This window comes from Mus pahari, chromosome 5 (assembly GCF_900095145.1).
Source record: "Mus pahari chromosome 5, PAHARI_EIJ_v1.1, whole genome shotgun sequence".
Lineage (NCBI taxonomy): Eukaryota > Metazoa > Chordata > Mammalia > Rodentia > Muridae > Mus > Mus pahari.
In genome coordinates, this window is record NC_034594.1 from 123111277 (window position 1) to 123131999 (window position 20723).

Sequence of the window (20723 nt, forward strand, 5' to 3'; positions counted from 1 at the left end):
TCTTCCTGAAGAAGCAGCTATGCAAAGTATAGTTCATCTATGAAGATGTACATGAAACAGAAAGTTGAACTGCCTGAGAAGGAACAAAAAAAAAACAGGAGCAACTTATATGTGCGGAGCTTTACATGAATGGAGAACTTTTTGATAGATGTAGGCCTCAAACCCTCCTGGGAAAGTAGACAAAGCTGGTACATTGCAATAAACCTTAGAGTAAAGAGAAGCAGTCTTTGAATTTGCCTCGAAGGGCATGAGAAGACATGACAGGGTATAAATGCTGTGTAGATGAGTTGGCAAAGCTGAGTTGAAGCTTTGCTTAGATTGGGAGACAAAGTCAGAAAGGCCTGTTTATTGATACAAGAAGATGGCGGTCCTGAGGGAATGAGCGGTGGGGTGGTCCTGCCAGAAGCAGAAAGTTGTCAGGAAAAGATAAACTTCAACTTCTCCAGCTCCCTTTCAAAGCAGGATGTTAACAGAAGCGGTCCAGCACTGTGTTTGCACATGAGCCAACCACAGGACCACTTCCAATTTTCTTAATGTTTATTTTTTTTCCCCCTGGGGACAGCATTGAGTCCTCTAAAACGACACAGGCTCCTTACAGGAATCGGAGAAACCAAGGCTAGTACTGTTTGCTTACCAGAATGGTTGCTCCATTCTAACTGCTCTTTGTGATAACACTCAAGATTCTTATTATAAAAAGCTAACACTGGGAAAGACACACCCTTAACAATTCTTTCCAAAAAGATATCCTCTGAAGCTAAAATAGGAATGTTTTCCCTCTGACCACCCTAAAGTAGAAAGGGCACCAGTCAATGCACAGTCCTTATATATAACTCCCCTTAGATTTATACCCAAGGACCACTGCTTGACATGAGTGCCTTTATAATAGCTGATTGTTGCTTAATTTTGTTTCAAGATGCTGAAAAACGAAACAAAACATGGAAGCTTACAGTGGCAGGCAACAGGAAAGGAAGAAAGCACATCAAAACACATCAAGTGGGGCTGGTGAGATGGCTCTGTGTGTAAGAGCACCCGACCGCTCTTCCGAAGGTGCAGAGTTCAAATCCCAGCAACCACATGGTGGCTCACAACCATCCTTAACAAGATCTGACTCCCTTTTCTGGAGTGTCTGAAGACAGCTACAGTGTACTTACATATAATAAATAAATACATCTTTAAAAAAAAAACACACACACATCAAGTGTTTGGTACTGGGTATAATATAGTGACTCTCTACAGTTGATATATTTATGATTAAAATGATCCTAACAGGATAAGTTTATTTAGACCAACCACAAACTCTCAGTAGCCAAGGATGATCTTGATCTCCTGTCCCTACCTCCTGAGTGCTAGGGTGACATGCCTGTGCCACTGTGCCTACCTTATACAGGGCTGAGGATCTAACCCGCGGCTTCCTGCATGCTGGGCAAGCACTCTGCCATCGGAGCGACAGTCCCTGTTATCATGGAAACACTCATCACAAGCCCAAGATATCTCCCTAGGATCCACAGCACCAATCTAATGGCAACGCTTACTCTCTGATGACTGAAAATAAATATAGCTGCTAGAGTTTAGGGTCCTGGAACCATGTAGTCAGCCATAGAGATCCTCACAGTAGGCGAAGTAAGGGAAATGGTGAATATGAGAAATAATGTCTCTCGGGGCTGGAGAGATAGATGGCTCAGTGGTTAAGAGCATTGACTGCTCTTCCAGAGGTCCTGAGTTCAATTCCCAGCAACCACATGGTGGCTTATAATCATGTGTAATGGGATCCGAAGCCCTCTTCTGGCGTATCTGAAGACAGCAACAGTGTACTCATATAAATAAAACAAATCTTAGAAAGAAAGAAAGAAAGAAAGAAAGAAAGAAAGAAAGAAAGAAAGAAAGAAAGAAAGAAAGAAAGAAAGAAAGAAAGAAAGAAAGGAGAAATAGTGTCTCTCAGAAGAAACAACAACAAAAACAAAAGAATGGGCCTTAATTCTTAAGCTTGGCACAAGCTTTCTATGTGACCTGGAGCTACTCGAAACCTCCTCTGGACTTCGGATCTCTTATCTACAAAAGGGAGGGGCTTTACTAAATAACCTCAAAGATTCCTCTCTACCTCCAAAAGCCAAGGCTTCAGTGCATGCGGCTCACGTTTAAGTCTCCCCTGTTTTATGTGTTACTACGATTTCTCAGCTGGAAGGACTTACTCACAGCACAGAGCAAACAGGGCAGGCAGCACAGAACACTGTCCTTGAGTTGAGAGTTCTGGCTGCAAGAAGTTATGCTTAGGTCATCAGCAAGAAACAATTGACAATCAGCCCTGGCCACCTGACCAAGTGGGGCGCTGCGTTTGTTAACATGTGCTCTCTTTCCACAGTGCATGCCAGAGCTTCTCTGTGGTCTTGTGGCAATTCTCTATTAATAGGATAATAAAAATAACACTGTTCAGGTAATAAGGCTTTTGTGAGTGATATAGACAATCTTCTGTGTTAAATCCAGCAAGAAGCTTTAAAGAAGCCCATAGTGGTGAGGACTTGAGATGAACATGTGCTCAGGTATTGATCAGAGACCCATGTACCCTCAAAGGATAAAGGCTCACCTTATCCATACTACGCCCATAACAGTGATGTCACTCATTCTCATTCACTCACACTCAAGACAGGCCTTCAGCCCACTGCTTCCCTCAACATAACACAGCTTCTCCCAGACACACTGCCTGGAGCCAGCCGCACACTGCAGGGATGAAGCAAGAAGAGATTATCAAAGGATCTGGGAGGAGCCTCCCTTGCACACAGCAAGCTAAAGTTGCAACCTCTGCTTAATCTAAAGTTAGGCTTAGCTGCAGCTGGAGGCCTGTATACTAGAACAATCTGGCTCACAGAATGTTGAGCTGTTTGGATTTAGAAATCCATCTAATAAATCCATAGAACAGAAAAGGCCTGCCAAATATCACTCCACTGCTTCTATGTGTGCCCATTGGTTTCAAAACGGGGTCTCCCGTATCCCACGTTGGTGTTGAATTGTGTATGCAGTCAAGGATGACTTTGAACTTCTGGTCTCTTGCCTCCTCTACCTTTTAAGTGCTGGGATTATAGGTGTGCACCACCATAAGCTGCCCTTTGGGTTTTTAGTTCAACAGATGAATAAAGAAGTAGCAGCAGGGAAGAGAAGCAGAAAAAGAAAATGATATGGAAGAACAGAAGAGAATGAAATAAAGAAATCACAGTTAGCCAGTGTGTTTCATCCGGGTGTATATGCAAGAATTCGGAGGGAGGAAACAGAAGGAAAAAAACCTTGTGATTAAATTATATCATTTTGTAAATTAAATTACGAAAATAAACAACAATAAAAAAGAAAGTATAGCTCATGGAAGTCACCCTGAAGGAGGACAGGTAAAGTAAGATGGCTAACTTTTAACGGTATGTGGCATTCTTTGAGAACTGCGGGTTCTTGCCACAGGCTGGTGAGACAGACAGGTGTGGCTCACTTATGTAGGCAGAATATGATGCTAACGTCAAAGGTGAAAAATCAGAAAACGGTTCAGAGGAATACAGCATGGCACCTGACTACAGATAGCATCGGTAGTGGGTTGCGGCGGCTCTAAAGTTGACAACGGACACGGACTGCTGTTAGTTCAGCGCAAGAGCCTGAGGGAGGAACTGCGCTCCTTCCTAAGGTTCGTACAACCTAGGAATCACATCACAGAGGGAATCCCAAAAGCCAAAGAACAGGCTCAGCCTTAAAGTATTTTTTCAGAGCGTGGCAAATAATGAGAAGTGAGGACTGGACCGGTGCTAGACTGTGACTGGGATCCTATTCTGCGTGGACAGACACAAAGGGAGGGAATACGATCCACGTAACTCTCAAGGCAAATGGGCGGATTCTGCAGTCCCTTCTGCCTCAGGGGCATGCACCCAGAGCATCTCTGGAGACATAAGGTTAGAAAGCCACACCACAGACAAGCAGCTGCAGCACAGGGAAGAGAGGACAAGTCACCAAGGGGTTAAGTAGCAGAAGAAAGACCTCTGGCCTGACCACCATCCCCAACCCACCCCCACCCCCAAAGAAAAACCTTTAAGGAAATCATCCTTAGTCCCACTATGTTGCCCTGACTGTTGGGGAACTTGCTCTACAGACCAGGCTGATTTTCTCCTCCTCCTCCCCCTCCTCTTCCTCCCCTTCTCCCTCCCCTCCCCTCCCCCTTCTCCTTTTCCTTCTCCTTAACATTAAAAATATTATATATATATGTATATATGTATATGTGTGTGTATATGTGTGTATATATATATATATGTATATGTGTGTATATATGTGTGTGTATAGATATATACATATATACACACACACACGTGTGTGTATATATATATATATATATATATATATATATATATATATATATTAATGTTGTGTCTTGACACACACCAAAAGAAGATGATTCCCATGACAGATCTTTGTGAGCCACCATGTGGGTGCTGCAAATTGAACTCAGGATCTCTGGAAGAGTAAACAGTGCTCTTAACTCCTGAGCCATCTCTCTAGTCCCTATTTTTCCCCTTCTACCAGGTAGGTTCCTGAGGGTAATTCTCATTTTCTCAGGCCTGAGATAAGTGTTTTTACTTACTGAAGTGGGTCACTAGCCCCAAAGTGATATTTAAGATAGTTGAAGTTTAGAAAATAGGTCTAGGATGGATAGTTAGATTATAGGTAGATAGATAGATAGATAGATAGATAGATAGATAGATAGATAGATAGATAGATAGATAGAGTAAGAAAGAAGCAAGAATATGGCTGGGGAAATAATCTGGTTGGTAGAGTGTTTGCCTATATACATGAAGTCCTACCTAGCAACCCTAAGGACCTTATGACACCAGGCATGGTGATGCATGCCTGTACTGCATTCAGGAGATAGAAGCAGGAGAATCTTAAGTCCCAGCTCATCCTTGGCTCTATAAAACAAGTTAGGGAACAGCTTAGGATACCTGAGATTATGTCTCCAAAATTAAACAAAGAAAGAAAGAACGGAAGAAAGAAAGAAAGAAAAGTACGAAGGCAGACAGTAAAGAAGAAAAGACATGAAATAACAGTTTTGAGAATGCCACTAATACTTAAGGAGCAGAGGAGCAGGAAGATAAGAAATTAGTAAGGGAAAGCTGGGAACATTGTAAGTATATAAGAAAACCAAGAGAAATAAAACTTCTAATCACTAAAATTATTATATTGTTTCTACAAATCATTTGGATCCTAATGGCAAGCACAGCGATCTTGGGGCCGCCTTCCCCCGAGTCAGCACCTTTGAAATGTGGATGGTTTGACAATCTGGAGGCTTTGCTGCTGCCCAAGGACAGTTTGTCCTGCAGCCTCTAGTCCATCGAAACATGCTGTCTTCTTAGCAATTGTCTAGCACCCTGTTCCCAAATAGACGAGATGTCAAAAGCATGTGTGGTTAGTTTTTATCTTAGCAGAGTCAGAGTGAGTCAAGAGCTGCAGACACCATCAGCAGGACCCATTGCTTACGTGGAGATAAAGGGTATCCCCCTGGGTAGGTCAGCGAGAGGACATCGCTATGGGACAGAAACTAGGCAGCAGAAAGTAGGCATAAAACTGAAGAATAAAGAAATGCAGAAAGCAGGGAAATGTTGCCAATCAAATAAGCAAGTGTGCCTGATAAAAGAAAGGGGTCAGCGGAGGAAGGGCCAAGGCAATTGTCTTTTTCCTTTCCTTTTTTTTTTTCTATTCTTTCTTTTTAAAAATATAAAATAAAAGATGTATCTATTTATTTTTCTGTATGTGAGTATACTGTAGCTGTCTTTAGACACACTGGAAGAGGGCACTGGATCCCATTACAAATGGTTGTGAGTCACTATGTGGTTGGTGGGAATTGAACTCNNGACCTCTGGAAGAGCAGTCAGTGCTCTTACCCCACTGAGCCATCTCTCCAGCTCCTTTTCTATTCTCTTCTTTCTTTTCTTTTCTTTTCTTTTCTTTTCTTTTCTTTTCTTTTCTTTTCTCCTTCTGTGTTTTGCTTGACAATTGAATCATTTGAATATGTTTGCAACTAACTGGAATAAACTCAAAAAAGGGAGAAACATATCGGGAAAGACAGCAAAGTAGTAAAAAGATGCTTTAATTTTGAAAAAAGAAAAATCAAGACAAGGATCGTGGCTTATACCTGTAATTCTACTACTTGGGAGGCTAAAGCAAAAAGATGGTCATGAATTTGAACCCAGCCTAGGTGACAGGGTGAGACACTATCTCAAACAAATCACACACACACACACACACACACACACACACACACACACACTGAGAGAGAGAGAGAGAGAGAGAGAGAGAGAGAGAGACAGAGAGAGACAGAGAGAGACAGAGAGACAGAGAGAGAAAGGGAGAGAGAATGAGAGAAAGAGGGAGGGAGAGAGAGAAAAAGAGAGAGAATAACATTTGTAGGACTTCAAAATATCTAGCCAACCTATTTGTCTCATTAGTATAACATTCTAAGTTACTTTCTTAAAAACCAAGTGTCCTAATATTTTACCTAATAGATTTTCCTAAATTTCTCTTAACATTATTTTTGTACTATCAGTTTATTTATGTTGTAAATAGGTCAATTAATAACACAACTTTGACTTTTTTTATTAGTAGAATTCCACAGACTTCCTGTTTTGACGAAGTTATTTTATAATCCTAAATTTCTGAAAGCATTCTTTCCATGTCTGATATGTTCTTTACATGTAAAAGCTCTCTTTAAAATAGATTGTAACTCAAAGTCTGCTAAATCAATTGGAAGGAGCAAAGGAATTGATTTATGTTTGTAAGTGTTATCAGTCCCAAAGATGAAACAATGTACTCATTGTTAAATCATCTTAGTTTATCTTGGGAAAGGGCTTTGAAATTAGTGAGCCCATTATCTCCAAGAAAAGACATGCCAAGATGTGAAGATAGTACTCAGATATTCACATACTTAGAAAAATACTTGAGTCAAGAATCCCAAAGGGGAAAGTGGTCATGTGTTTTAGGAGTCATCAGTTTTTGGAAGGTAAAGCGGTATTTACATTCGTATATGGCAGACTCCTAAAGGACATTTAATTTTTTTTCCTAAAAAACAGAAAAGAAGCCAGTTTGTAATCTCCTAACCACTTAGATTTCATCTTGTGCTATTGCCAAAACCAGCTGTGCCCAGAACTCAGACCATATGTCAGGAAAGCAATGAGCTTGCCTGCTCATCATAAATAAGGAGATTATCTAAGAAGGGAATTAATTGCCACCTGACAAGTATTTGTTTGCTGTGTGTGGTGGTACAGCCTTTATCCTCAGAACCCAGGAGGCAGAGAGAAGCCTGGTCTCTGCCTATCAAATTCTAAACCAGCCAGAGCTACCTTGTTGCCAGAGGCCATCTCTTGCTGTTCCTCTTTCTTGGTTCTCTCTTGAAGGTGAGCTGAGGAGAAAGAATGTCAGCTGTGGCAAAATACTTAAGGTTGCTGTATAATAATAAAATGTTTACCTATCTTAGGTCTAAGTCACTGTACTACAGTAGTTGATCTTCCTGTCTGAGTTCCTCTGAAGCCAGAAGCTGAGATCTCTGGCATTAGTACCTCATCTTAAAACAGCAGGGGATTAAGTAATGGATTAATTGTTAGAACCTCCTCCTTCCTGTCCAGATGCTCCTCACTTGTCAGGCTAGAGGCAAGTTCAGTGCAACAAATTTCTATTGAACCAGGAGAAGAGAGTCATGCTTCCTGAAGGAAAAACTTTTACAGAAGCAAATGCTCACATCCAACCATAAGACTGAGCATGGGGTCCCCAGTGGAGGAGTTAGAGAAAGGACTGAAGTAGCTGAAAGGATTTGCAACCGCATAGGAAGACCCAGCTATACCACCCTTGGGAATATACCCAAAAGATGCCCTACCATGCCATAGGGGCATGTGTTCTGCCATGTTCATAGCAGCCTTATTTGTGATAGGAAACAACCTAGAGGTCTGACGACAGAAAAATGGACACAGAAAATGTGGTTCATTTACACAATGGAATACAACTCATCTATTAAAAATGAGGACATCCTGATTTTTGCAGGCAAACGGATGGAACTAGAAAATATCATCCTGAATGAGGTAACTCAGACCCAAAAGGACATTCATGGTATGTACTTACCTAGTGATTGTTATATATATTTAATAGTGACAGGAAAAGCATATTAATAGCAGGAATCTTTCCTAAAATGAAAATCCCCTTGCCTACAGGAGCCAATCCATCGAAGATTATAATTCAAGGTGGATCCATCTCAGAAAGGTTATCTGCTAGTTTTTAGCTTCTCCTTGATGACTCCTGATACATTGTAAAAACCATGTCTCCAAAAAGAATGAATGAAGAAAGAGAGAAAGAGAGAGAGAGAGAGAGAGAGAGAGAGAGAGAGAGAGAGAGAGAGAGAGAGAGAGAGAGAGAGAGAGAGAGAGGGAGGGAGGGAGGGAGGGAGGGAGGGAGGGAGGGAGGGAGAAGAAAATGTATGTTTTACTCTGTCAATAATAAACTGTACCTATAGTGACTATCCTCACATTGTGGGGGAAGGGATTTGCAATCAAGAGTGTCTGATACATTCATTGGCTATTATAATGTGCAACATGTTGTAGGAGAGTCACAGCCTGCTTAAATCTACATTCTTTCATCTATAGTGGATCAAATGAATGTTAAGGCACTCACCTAATTGTCTTGGCAACTATTACCAGAGAACAGAAAGACCTGACCAAACTTCAAGTAGATGATGACAAGCTTCAAAATGTGCCTACTCAGGATGAGAAATGAAGTATTTCCACAAAAGAAATAAGAAACTGAAAGTGTCTATAAACAGGCCAAGTTCTTGTAACAAGTTGTGAAAAGGTGATCTGAAGTTCTCACACCCTCATCCTGTTCCAGTTTCAACATGAAGAAGGAAATAAATCAATGGTTTTTTTGTCCCCCACACAGGAGGAGGTAGCTATAAAAGGGAAGTTCAAAATCAGGACACATACACACACACACACACACACACACACACATGCACTCTGCACACATTTATCTCCTGTTCATGGTAAAACTCATAGTTACAAGACAGCAATTTTTTGAAACTGCTGCTTTTTATGTATATGTGGAATGTCCCTTAAAGGTTGCAATCCAAGTAAAAGAGCTTAGTAATTACGTGAAGGGGAAAATGGCTTTACTAAGTTTATCAAATCTGAATTGTGAACACAGCATTCAGCCTGATGAATTATTCACCCACTACCTCTTTCCCTTACTTTCTTTACTCTGAGTGGAGAGCAGAGGACAATACTCAAGTCTTAGGGCTTGGCAGCAAGTACTTGTACCCACTGAGCCATCTTGCTGGCTGTCTCCCACTGCTGTTAAGACATGGAAAAGTTCATTGTGACTGACCTTTTCTATTTCTAAGGCCACATAGTTCTACAGTCACATTTTCCTGTCTTCAGTCCAGGATATGTATTATTCCTGTCTCAGAACTGTAAATATTTCCTACATCACACTGGAATGATATTATCTCTAGATTTTTCCAAGGGTTGTCATTCTTTCATATATTTGAAATTTAAGTCCAGTAAGCTGCTCATCGTGAGTAATTCCACTAAATGTCTTTTTAAAAGTCACTATGGCATTTCCACATACATATGCTTTGATTATACTCACCTCTCTATTGCTTCTTCTTTTCTTTTATTTTTTTCCTTTTTTTTCAACGTTTTATTGGATAGTTTCTTAATTTACATTTCAAATGCTATACCAAAAGACCCCTATACCCTCCCCCTACCCTGCTCCCCTATCTACCCACTCCCACTTCTTGGCCCTGGCATTCCCCTGTACTGAGGCATATAAAGTTTGCAAGACCAAGGGGCCTCTCTTCCCAAGGATGGCTGACTAGGCCATCTTCTTCTACATATGCAGCTAGAGACACAAGCTCTGGTTAGTTCATATTGTTGTTCCACCTATAGGGTTGCAGACACCTTCAGCTCTTGGGTGTTTTTTCTAGCTCCTCCATTGGGGGCCTTGTGTTCCATCCAATAGATGACTCATGAGCATCCACTTCTGTATTTGCCAGGCACTGGCGTAACCTCACCAGAGACAGCTATATCAGGGTCCTTTCAGCAAAATCTTGCTGGCATATGCAATAGTGTCTGAGTTTGGTGGCTGATTGTGGGATGGGCAGTCTCTGGATGTTCTTTCCTTCTGTCTTAGCTCCGAACTTTGTCTCTGAAACTCCTTCCTTGGGTATTTTGTTCCCCATTCTAAAAGGAGCAAAGTATCCACACTTTGGTCTTCCTTCTTCTTGAGTTTCATGTGTTTTGCAAATTTTATCTTGGATATTCTAAGTTTCTGGGCTAATATCTGCTTATCAGTGAGTGCACATCTTGTGTGTTCTTTTGTGATTGGGTTACTTCCCTCAGGATGACATCCTCCAGATGCATCCACTGACTATGAATTTCATGAATTCATTGTTTTTAACTGCTGAGTAGTACTCCATTGTGTAATGTACCACATTTTTCTATATCCATTCCTCTATTGAGGGACATCTGGGTTCTTTCCAGCTTCTGGCTATTATAAATAAAGCTGCTATGAACATAGTGGAGCATGTGTCCTTATTACATGTTGGAACATCTTCTGGGTATATGCCCAGGAGAGAAATTGCTGGATCTTCTGGTAGTAGTATGTCCAATTTTCTGAGGAACTGCTAGACTGATTTCCAGATTGGTTGAACCAGCTTGCAATCCCACCAACAATGGAGGAGAAAGTTGGGAAAAGCCTAGAAAATATGGGCACAAGGGGAAAATTCCTGAACCGAACAGCAATGACTTGTGCTGTAAGATCGAGAAATGACAACTGGGACCTCATAAAACTGCAAAGCTTCTGTAAGGCAGAAGACACTGTCACTAAGACAAAAAGGCCACTAACAGATTGGGAAAGAATCTTTACCAATCCTAAATTAGATAGGGGGCTAATATCCAATATATATAAAGCATCAAGAAGATGGACTCCAGAATATCAAATAACCCTATTTAAAAATGGGGTACAGAGCTAAACAAAGACTTCTCAACTGAGGAATACCGAATGGCTGAGAAGCAACTGAAAAAATGTTCAACATCCTTAATCATCAGGGAAATGCAAATCAAAACAACCCTGAGATTCCACCTCACTCCAGTCAGAATGGCTAAGATAAAAAATTCAGGTGACAGCAGATGCTGGTGAGGATGTGGAGAAAGAGGGACACTCCTCCATTGTTGGTGGTATTGCAAGCTGGTACAACCACTCTATTGCTTCTTCTTACCCTCCTTCCTTCTGCAAACAGTGCCACCAAATGGGTACCTGCTTGACCATCTGAACCTATGTAGAACATTTCTCATTCAATCTACCATAGGAACCCTGTTTCCATTAAGTAATTTTACAGAATCTATTATAATGAAAGAAAACCATACAGGAACATTTGAGGTACAATGAAAGTTCTATTAAGAAAGCTTATAAAGTACCTACATTAAAACTGAGAAGCCAGAAGCTGAAGAGATGACTCAGTAGTTATAAGCACATACTGTTTTTGATAGAAGATCTAAATTTGTTTCTCAACTGCTACATTCACTCCAGTAGTGACACACATGACAATCCAAAAGCCTGGATGCAGTCCTGAGGCAAAGAGTTTCATGGAAACTTAGTCTCCTGGAACTGTGGCATCCCATAGCACGTATGCTCCAGTTTTTTCCTTAAGAATGGATCTGTGTGCTTCCCTTTAGTATTGTTTTGTTATAGGTACCTCCAAACAATGACTTACCAAATACCTAAGCAAAATCGAACTTCCTGGCCTTCACCAATGCCCTAGGTAGTCATTGAGCCAACCCTGGGCTTGGAATTCAGTAAGAATGATCTCTATTCAGTGACATTCAGAATTGCCTCTAGTATTGTAAGAGAGATAGTGAAAGAAATCAGGCTTTATTATCTACTACGTAGAGTTAGAAATCTCAAGGTAAGCTTAGCAAAGTAAGTTTGGAATTCTTTGTATAGTTATGTATGGCAGACTACATTACTTATTAGTAGAAAAGTCCCCCAACACTTATCACTTAAAATAAAAGCCAAGTTGCTCCCATATACAGAAATTTACAATGGTTTAGGAAGTAGATCGGGCTGTGTTTTTAGAGTATTACATTATTCATGAGAAGGTTCGCTAGAGTGGAACTCCCTAATTAGAGCCACGACTTGGGTGTGAAAGCCCTTGCCCCGGGAGTGTAAAATCCTCACATCTGGCTTCTAAGACTATAGCTAACCTTAGATAGAGCTGACTTTGTCTCAGTTGTGTTATTGCCCAGTTCTTGCCAGTCTTTGCGTTTACATTCCTCTGTTTTGTGTAAGAGTCATTAAGCATCCAGTAACCTCATTTGTACCTTGCTGATGTGTCACCTAACGTCCCTATTTTATTCTGTATAAAAGTTTGAGGCTCGATTTGGCATTACATTCAGATATTACATGCTCTCTCGTGTCGGTCTGTTTGTCATTCGACGAATTCTCGCTCACCTGCAACCAGAGACCCGTTCCATGTGCCACAGACTGGCCCCCACTTGGGGTCCCTGATCTGCGTGTAACTGGGTCTCTTGGTTGCAGGTGAGCGAGGATTTGGTGAATGAGTGACAGATAGTCCACATGAGAGAGGGTGTAGAACTGAATGCATTCTCATAAAGTGAACACCAGTGTTATAAAGTACAGAGAATAAAGGGGTAGGATGTCACAGCAGTCAAAGTACATTGAAGTTACTTGACACAAAACAGTGGAATGACTTCAAAAGGACTTACAGGAGCCAGGTAATGTTTACAGTTAAGATAAAGCAGTTCTGCCTAGGGTCAGCTAAAGACAGGTAGGGATTTCACACCCTAGTCACCATTTGTGCTTCTCCTTTGAGCCTTGTGAAAGCTAGCACCAGGGGGTTCTGCACTAGCAGACCTTCTCATGAATAATACAATACCACAACCCCCCTATTTCCTAGGCCTTGGTAAATACTGAATTCCCAGCTCCTGGCTTTAAGGAATTTTCAGGAGTTTGGAACACTGGCTTTAAGGAATTTTTAGGACTTTGGAACACTAGTGGAAACTTCACCTATGGTATAAATTCAATCTTTAAAGGCATTAATAATATTGAAAGAGAGTATACACCATCTAGCATGTGGATAGGGTTCGTGTATATAGATTATTGGAAATGCCAGGACTCCAGGAGGCTGAATCTCCTTGAGACTCTTTTCCTCAGAACTCGTTCAGGTTTTCAGGCCTGTTGTGAGCCACCACTGAAGTAGGCGTGGCATCCACGCAGATAGGAAACCCCAGAAAGGAGGTAGTCTGCCACACTCAACACCCACATTGAGTGGTTCAAAGCTTCTTAAAACTCCAGATCCAGAGTCTACAATGCCCTCTTTGGACTTTCAAGAGAATCTTTGTGCAAAAACTACATACACTGACACACACATACATAATCACAAATATATATATATATATATATATATATATATATATATATATATATATTTTTTTTTTTTTTTTTTTTTTTAAAAAAGCCAGGTGTGGTAGTGAATACAAGCATTTAAGTAACAGGAGGATTAGATTACACTCAGCTATTGAGTTTGAAGCCAACCCAACCTGTACAAAAATCTGTACATTTAAGATACATAAATAAATAAGCAACCCAATGATGTGCCTCAACATTTTAAGATAAAAAAGCAAATCGAAATTAGTGGAAGAAAAAGTTAATACAACATGAAACAACGTGCAGTAGATATAACATTATTTTGTTTTGAAATTTCCTTTGTTTCAAAAAATTTAGTCCACTACTCTTTTGTTTCACATCAGGCAACTTCGAGTTACAAGGGCAGAAGGCAGTCAGATTCTTTGCTGCAAACTCCATGCTTTTACATGGCGGCTTTAGCAATAGCATCTTACCATTAAGTTCTGATGATGAGCAAGCAAAGTAATGGCAAGAACTTGTGTTGCTTCCGTGTCTATGGGACCCCCTGCCCAGACCTCAAAGGTTTGATTCTTTGAGAGGACAGACAAGATTGACTTAACTCTTAACCAAGCTAACCAAAAGAAAGAGAGAAGAAACAAATTAATATGCATTGAGGCAAGAAAGACAGTATTACAACAGATACCACTGAAAACCAGGAAATCATTATGCACTATTTTGAACTCATATTCTAGTAAGTTGAAAACATTAAGATGTATATAATTTTCTAAACCTAACAAACTGAAGCAAGACAATATAACAAGCCATCATTGTGGCACATTCTATTATCCCAGGACCAAGGAGAAAAAAGCAGGCATTTCTATGTGAGTTCAGGGTCAGCCTGATTGAAATAGCAAATTCCAGTCCTACCAAGGCTTCTATATAGTTAGGACCCTGAGCAAAACCCAGCAGATTTACTGCTTGGTCCTAACAAACTTTTAAAGTACTTAAATTTACCCATTAAAAAGGAAGAAATATTTCCAAACTCACTCTGAAAACTCAGTAATATCCAGACACTAAAATTAAAGACAAAATAAAACTAAAAAAGAAAAATGGGGAAAAAAGAAAGTGCAAGGCCATTTTCCCTTAATGATGACCATCTTTTCAAAACTCAATTCAAAGTCCACTTGAATCTATCATCCTTCATAAAAATCTCCAGACATTCCAAATTGTAGAAAATTTTCTCTCCCTTCACCTGAAATATAGAAATATTTGCTATCAACTAAGATATAGCCACTATTGAATAAGTCAACTGCTCTAAGCAAGGGAAACAGTCCATAATATTAAAATATCTATTTCATATCATTTTTTGCACAACATTTGTGTTGAAATAAAATCAAGCTGTTATTATTAATTAGCCAACATAGTTCAACACTTTGGTCCTCATAGTATTCTTAAAGCTCTTACAGATGACATAACTGTCATCCTATCAGATTAAACAACGTTGGTAACCTTCTGTGAGAGCAGCAAGCAGAAACATCTTCTGGGATTGGGAACCGAGCTTTGCCTCTCTGCTGAGCTTCCCTCTGTGAGTCAGAGAACATGGGAAGCATAACAGCCAATGTTTGTTAAGTATTCACTGTAAGCCAGGCACCACATTAAGTACTTCATACAGGAATGTGTTTAGCTTTCTAATCCCACTGCTGGATGAACCTTATCATTACCCTGATTTCAGAAAGAACTGAACAATGAAGAGACTAAGGAACTTGTGCCCTAAAGCAAGCAAATGGCCTAACCAGAGCCTAAAATCATTATCTTCTTACTGCTGACAACAGTAAGATCTTAAGGTTTTATCTTATCAACGTCTAGGAAGAGTCTGTGTCCTTCTCCATCATTAAGACTTCTCAAACTTACAAACTTCATGACCTTATTTCAAACAAGAAAAACTCATCTGGCCTTGTAATGAGGAGTGTGCACCCTAAGGGTACATACCTATGATTAGCTAACAAGAATGAAAATTGGGTAAGATGGAGAACAGAACTTTCTGAAAAAATAACTGTGGCCAAATCTACTAGTCAAATAGGCTCTTACAAGTTTAGAAGAGACCTGATCCAGTGATAAAATGTATGCTCAGCCTGTAAAATACTCTGGGTTCAACTTTAGGCATAGAAAAGAGGGAGAACTATTTACAGGAAATAACTTGGTTTTAATGGATGACATCCCACAAAAACAAAACAAGGAGCAGGTTTACTTTTAATGTCGATTGTATTTTTGAAAAATCAGTATCATATAACCTGGAAAATGATTTAAATTGTTGGACAAATATATTTCATGCTTATAATCTCAGGACTTGGGAGGATGAGAAATGAGAATTTTCTCAAGTACAAGGGTAGCCTGATCTACACAGTGAATTCCAAATCAACATGGAATATAGTAATACCATGTCTCAACAAGCAAAGATAAGAAAATTATATCCCCCAAAGGATTAATTTCTAATGTTATTTTTCTGAGAGTTATCATTACAGAGCTGTTGACCAAGAGACCTGGAAAATTTAGAGCAGCAGTAAAAGTCAGACATGGTAACATCTGCCTATAAATATGCATAGCACTTGGGAGATGGAAGACAGATCAGGAACTTGATGTTAGCCTGAGATCTTTTCTAACACACACACACACACACACACACACACACACACACACACACACACACAAAATGTCTTTGAGTATATGCTTCTCCATCTTACTTCACTAGCCAACTCCAAATAAGAGACTAATTGTTTTGTTCCTTCTTAATGAAAAGCCTCTATATGGTTTTAAAAGCTTTAAATTGAAACAATAAAAATCAGCAATAAAAATATGCTGCAATATTCCAAAGTCTATCGAGGGTCTAAAATTAGCTCAAAGCGCTATTGCCTTGCCACCTGGTGTCCCCTAGGAATTGGTTTCAAGATTTGTGCAGATAACGCATCTGTGCATATGCAAAACTCTTATATAAGGTTGGTATAATAGCTCCACAGAACCTATGTGCATCCCCTTGTATACTTGAAATCATTTCTTATAATACCTCAGCAATGTAAATGCTAGTAGAAATATGCTGAACTATATTTTTTTAAGGGACTAAGGCAAAAATGGCTATTTTTATATAGAGGTAATGACTTTTTCATACAGTTATGTTTTGGTTTGGCTTAATTTTGTTTTGGAGACAGTCTTGCTCTATAGTCCAGGCTGGTTTTGAACTCATGCCAATCCTTATGAGATGCAGGCTTCAAGTATTTTTGATCTATACTTTTTTTGAATCTGATGACATGGAAACATTATTATTATTATTATTATTATTATTATTATTATTGTTATTACTGAAAAGTTTGAATTTCAAAGCAAAATAAAACAAACAAACTACAATGTACCATACCCAACCCTGCTATTTTGTGGAAAGAGGTCTTTCTGCCTTAAGGCACAAGGACAATATAGAAGAGATATGAGCAGAAAGCCAGATGGGTCAGGGTTAGTCAAGGTTGCTAGGAGAACCACAGAGAAACTACACAGAGAGCATGGGCTTCCAAGAGTAGCCTTTAATCTACTTCTTCCATGTGGCAGGCATCCACATCACCTCAGTAGGGATCTCATCAGAAACATCAGCACTGGAATTCTCCACTGTCACTTCATCTTCATCAATCTGCAGGCCCAGTTTGATCATGCAGTAGATGCGGTTGGAGTGGGTTTGAGGATCTTCAAATGAGTAGCCAGAGGAGAGCAGAGTAATTTCAAACAGCAGCACCACCAGATCTTTGACAGCTTTGTCATTTTTGTCTTGCTCAGCCTTCTGCTGCAGGGTCTCCACAATGGGGTGGTCAGAATTGGTCGCTAGGTAGGTTTCACCACTATTTTGTCCATTATAGAGTTGTCTAACAGTTTTGGGGCCTTGATGGTCCACTCCATATTGGCTGTTCAGCTGTAGGTGCTTGTTACAGTGCAGCAGAGTGAAGAAACAAGCCTACCTACGATTGCCACTCTTCAACCTTCTTTACCAAGATCTCCTTCATAAGCTTGCAGAGATTCTCAAACTTTACCTTGCTCTCCTCCATTTTCTTTTCTTCCTCATCCTCTTGTAGCTCCAGGACTTCCTTTGTCACTGAGATCAGGCTCTTTCCATCGAATTCCTTGAACTGCTGTACATAGTACTCATCAATAAGTTCAGTCATAAACACCTTCTCAACACCCCACTTCTGCACACACTTCACAAAAGGCCACTTGCTTTTTACTCTCAGCAGTGTTATAGTAGATGGAGTTCTGTCTCCTTCATTTGAGATACATACTCTGACAGGGAAGTCATCTTATCTCCAGACTGAAAGGTATGATAGTGAAGAAACTCAAGACAGGTGGCAATGGCCAGTGGAATCTTACTCAGAGAAGCACTCAAGGCACTTATTCACAAAGTTTTGCAGAGGACTTCAGGGTCTTTTTATGTTGGAACATTCCTTGGGAGATAGATACTCATGGACAGGTCTTCAGAGTCAACTACAGCATGGATAAAGTTGAGGTACTGAGGTATCAGCTCATTATAGCTATCCATGATGAACATACAGTTTGATGTGGTTTTTCTTGTTGTTCTAAAAAATGGTCAATGGAAGTTTACTGGTGAATGAAGAGTGATATCCTGATTCCCAACTGACTCTACAGAAAAATGCTTGGCTGCCAAGTGGTCCTCCCAATCATGAGGTTATTACAGAATTCACCATATTCCTCTTGAGTGATGTCATCTGGGTTTCTGATCCAAATGGGCTTTGTCTTATTCAGCTCTTTCTGAACAATGTATTTCTCCTTAACCTTCTTTGCTTTCTTTTTCTTATCTTCACCGCTATCATCCTCCTTTGATCTTACATCTTCCATCTTAGGCTTCTCCACATCATCCTTATCTGCCTCCTCTTTCTCAGCCTTTTCTTCCTCTGCCTCATCATCAGTGATATCTTTCTCTTGCTTTTCTCCAAGTAGAGGGTAATGGGATGGCCTGTGAATTATGAACTGCAAGATTTTCTTCCCCACTTCTTTGGCCCTCCTCTCCTCTAAATATTATGCTTTGTCTTTGAGGTAAAGGACCACTTTGGTACCCTGGCTAATAGGCTTATTGTGGTCTGCATGAACTGTGAAGGATCCACCAGCAGAAGACTTCCAGGCATAATGGTCATCATCATTGTGCTTTGTGATCACCACCATTTTCTCTGCTACTAGATAGGCTGAATAGAATCCAACACTATGTCATGGAGATGCCTGCACAAGCCTGGAGAGCCTCCAGGAATTCCTTTGTACCAAACTTAGCAATGGTTCCCAAGAAATTTATGAGGTCAGCCTTGGTCATAACAATGTCTGTGTCCACCAAAGTCAGCGTGTGCTCCTGAGGGTTCAGGATATTGTCAACTTTCAGCTCTTCTCTTCCGTCTAACTTGGAAGGGTCCCTTAGACTCCCAAACCAAATCTTTTCCAAAGCATCAGAAACATTGGAGATCCCAAAGGAAAATTTCCTTGTTTGATGAATAGAAAGTATTGATAAGGGACAGGAGCTGGGTGATTTCTTTCTGAAAGGCAAAGGTCTCCACTTCTTCCTCTCCATGGTGCACTGCCTCAGGTGTCTTGACAGGAAAGCCAAGTAGTAGTAAAGATCAGGGAGTACCCAGACCATGTCCCACTCACACAGCAAACCTAGGCTGTGTGGGGAGTGACTCAAGAGAGCTGACATGGAAACTTCTAATAAAGAGTTCAGTACAAAATGTACTGAAACATCCAAAAGACTGAACCAGTGCTTAAAGAGCTGCTAGTCAGGTCCCCAGGATAAGGTGAGGGCAAGAGTTGCTCCTTTTGGAGCCAAGGAGGAACAGAGCATGAGAGAGACCTGTACAGGGTTGCCCTGCTAACGAAGACTTAGTGCCCTGAGGTCATCTTCCCTGAGGTACTCCAACATATTACCCAAGGGAGACCAGACTGTACTTGGAATAGAACCATCTGTATGTCAGAGTCTCCTCACATTTATGTGCCGGGTCATAAGGCTCTTTGTTCAAGCATGGGAGACAATAGCCTTGAGAAGCACAGAATTCTCTCCAGGGACCTTAGCCCTAAAGTTCCAGGCTTCAAAAGTATTCCTGGTGTCTACCATCAAGTTTTTATTTGCAGTGTTCGAGATGTCAGTGATGATTAATTGGGAATTATACTTTTGGCAAAGATTGGTTATCTTCAAAGGGAAAGGCATGGACTGTGCAGGCTAATAGACCCATTATACAGCATGAATCCAAGAAGCAGGGAAATTTAACAGGAAATTTACAGAAGATTATTCATGTTAAGTTGAAGAACCTTTTTTATGTAAAAGTTATAACACGTCATTGAGATAGGTTTATCAGTGAAATACACTTACCTGCAAACATCCTTATTTCATTTTTTAGTAAGTTGAATCATATTTCATAGTGGATATGAACCACATTTTGCTATCAATGTGTTGGCTGAAAGATGTTGAGGTTGCTTTCATTTCCAAGCTGTTGAAATATAGAACAACAATGAACCTGAGCACGAATCTCTGGGGTAGGAGGTCCAGTCCTTTGGAGCTATGCCAAGGAGTAGAGCTAGGTTATATGGTAGATTTATTTTTAGAATGTTGTGAATTCTCCACACTGATTTTGAGAGTTTGCAATCCCACCAACAGTGAACAAAGATTCCCTCTTCCTCACAAACCCTTCAAAATCTGTTGTCAGGAGTTTTGTTGATTATTACCCTTCTGTGCAATGAGATGTCCCTCAGATGGGAATACATTTTGTAGAGGAACTGCAGACATCAGGCAAGTAAAAAGGGACCATTACTAGGGTCAGAAGTTTGGGAAGCAATTGAGAGGAGAACAGCAGGATACCAAGGATCTGATGAGGGAAGTAGAAAATGCGGGGAGGGGTCTCTTGTTAAAGGAGGGAAATACATATAGAAGAAGATAAAATAGCAGTAAGCATGTCTCAAAAAGACATAAGGAATAATGCTATTAGCAAAAAACACTAATACATGAACATTTATGTATAAATAAACATACATAATTTAAATTAAATGTTCTAATCTGGACTGACACTGCTCCTTCAAAAAGCCAAAGACCAGCTTACAAAAACTCCAATACCTGGCATAAGAATTCCTCTTCTAACACCTGAAAAAATGTTCAACATCCTTAGCCATCAGGGAAATGCAAATCAAAACATCCCTGAGATTCCATCTCACACCAGTCAGAATGGCTAAGATTAAAAATTCAGGTGACAGCAGATGCTGGCGAGGTTGTGGAGAAA

General features: G+C 40.2%; 1 pseudogene; it reads right to left on the bottom strand.

Moving 5' to 3' along the window:
• Positions 1 to 16991: 16991 nt before the first annotated feature.
• The window catches only part of LOC110322023, a 10914-nt pseudogene continuing 7182 nt past the window's right edge, over positions 16992 to 20723 (bottom strand).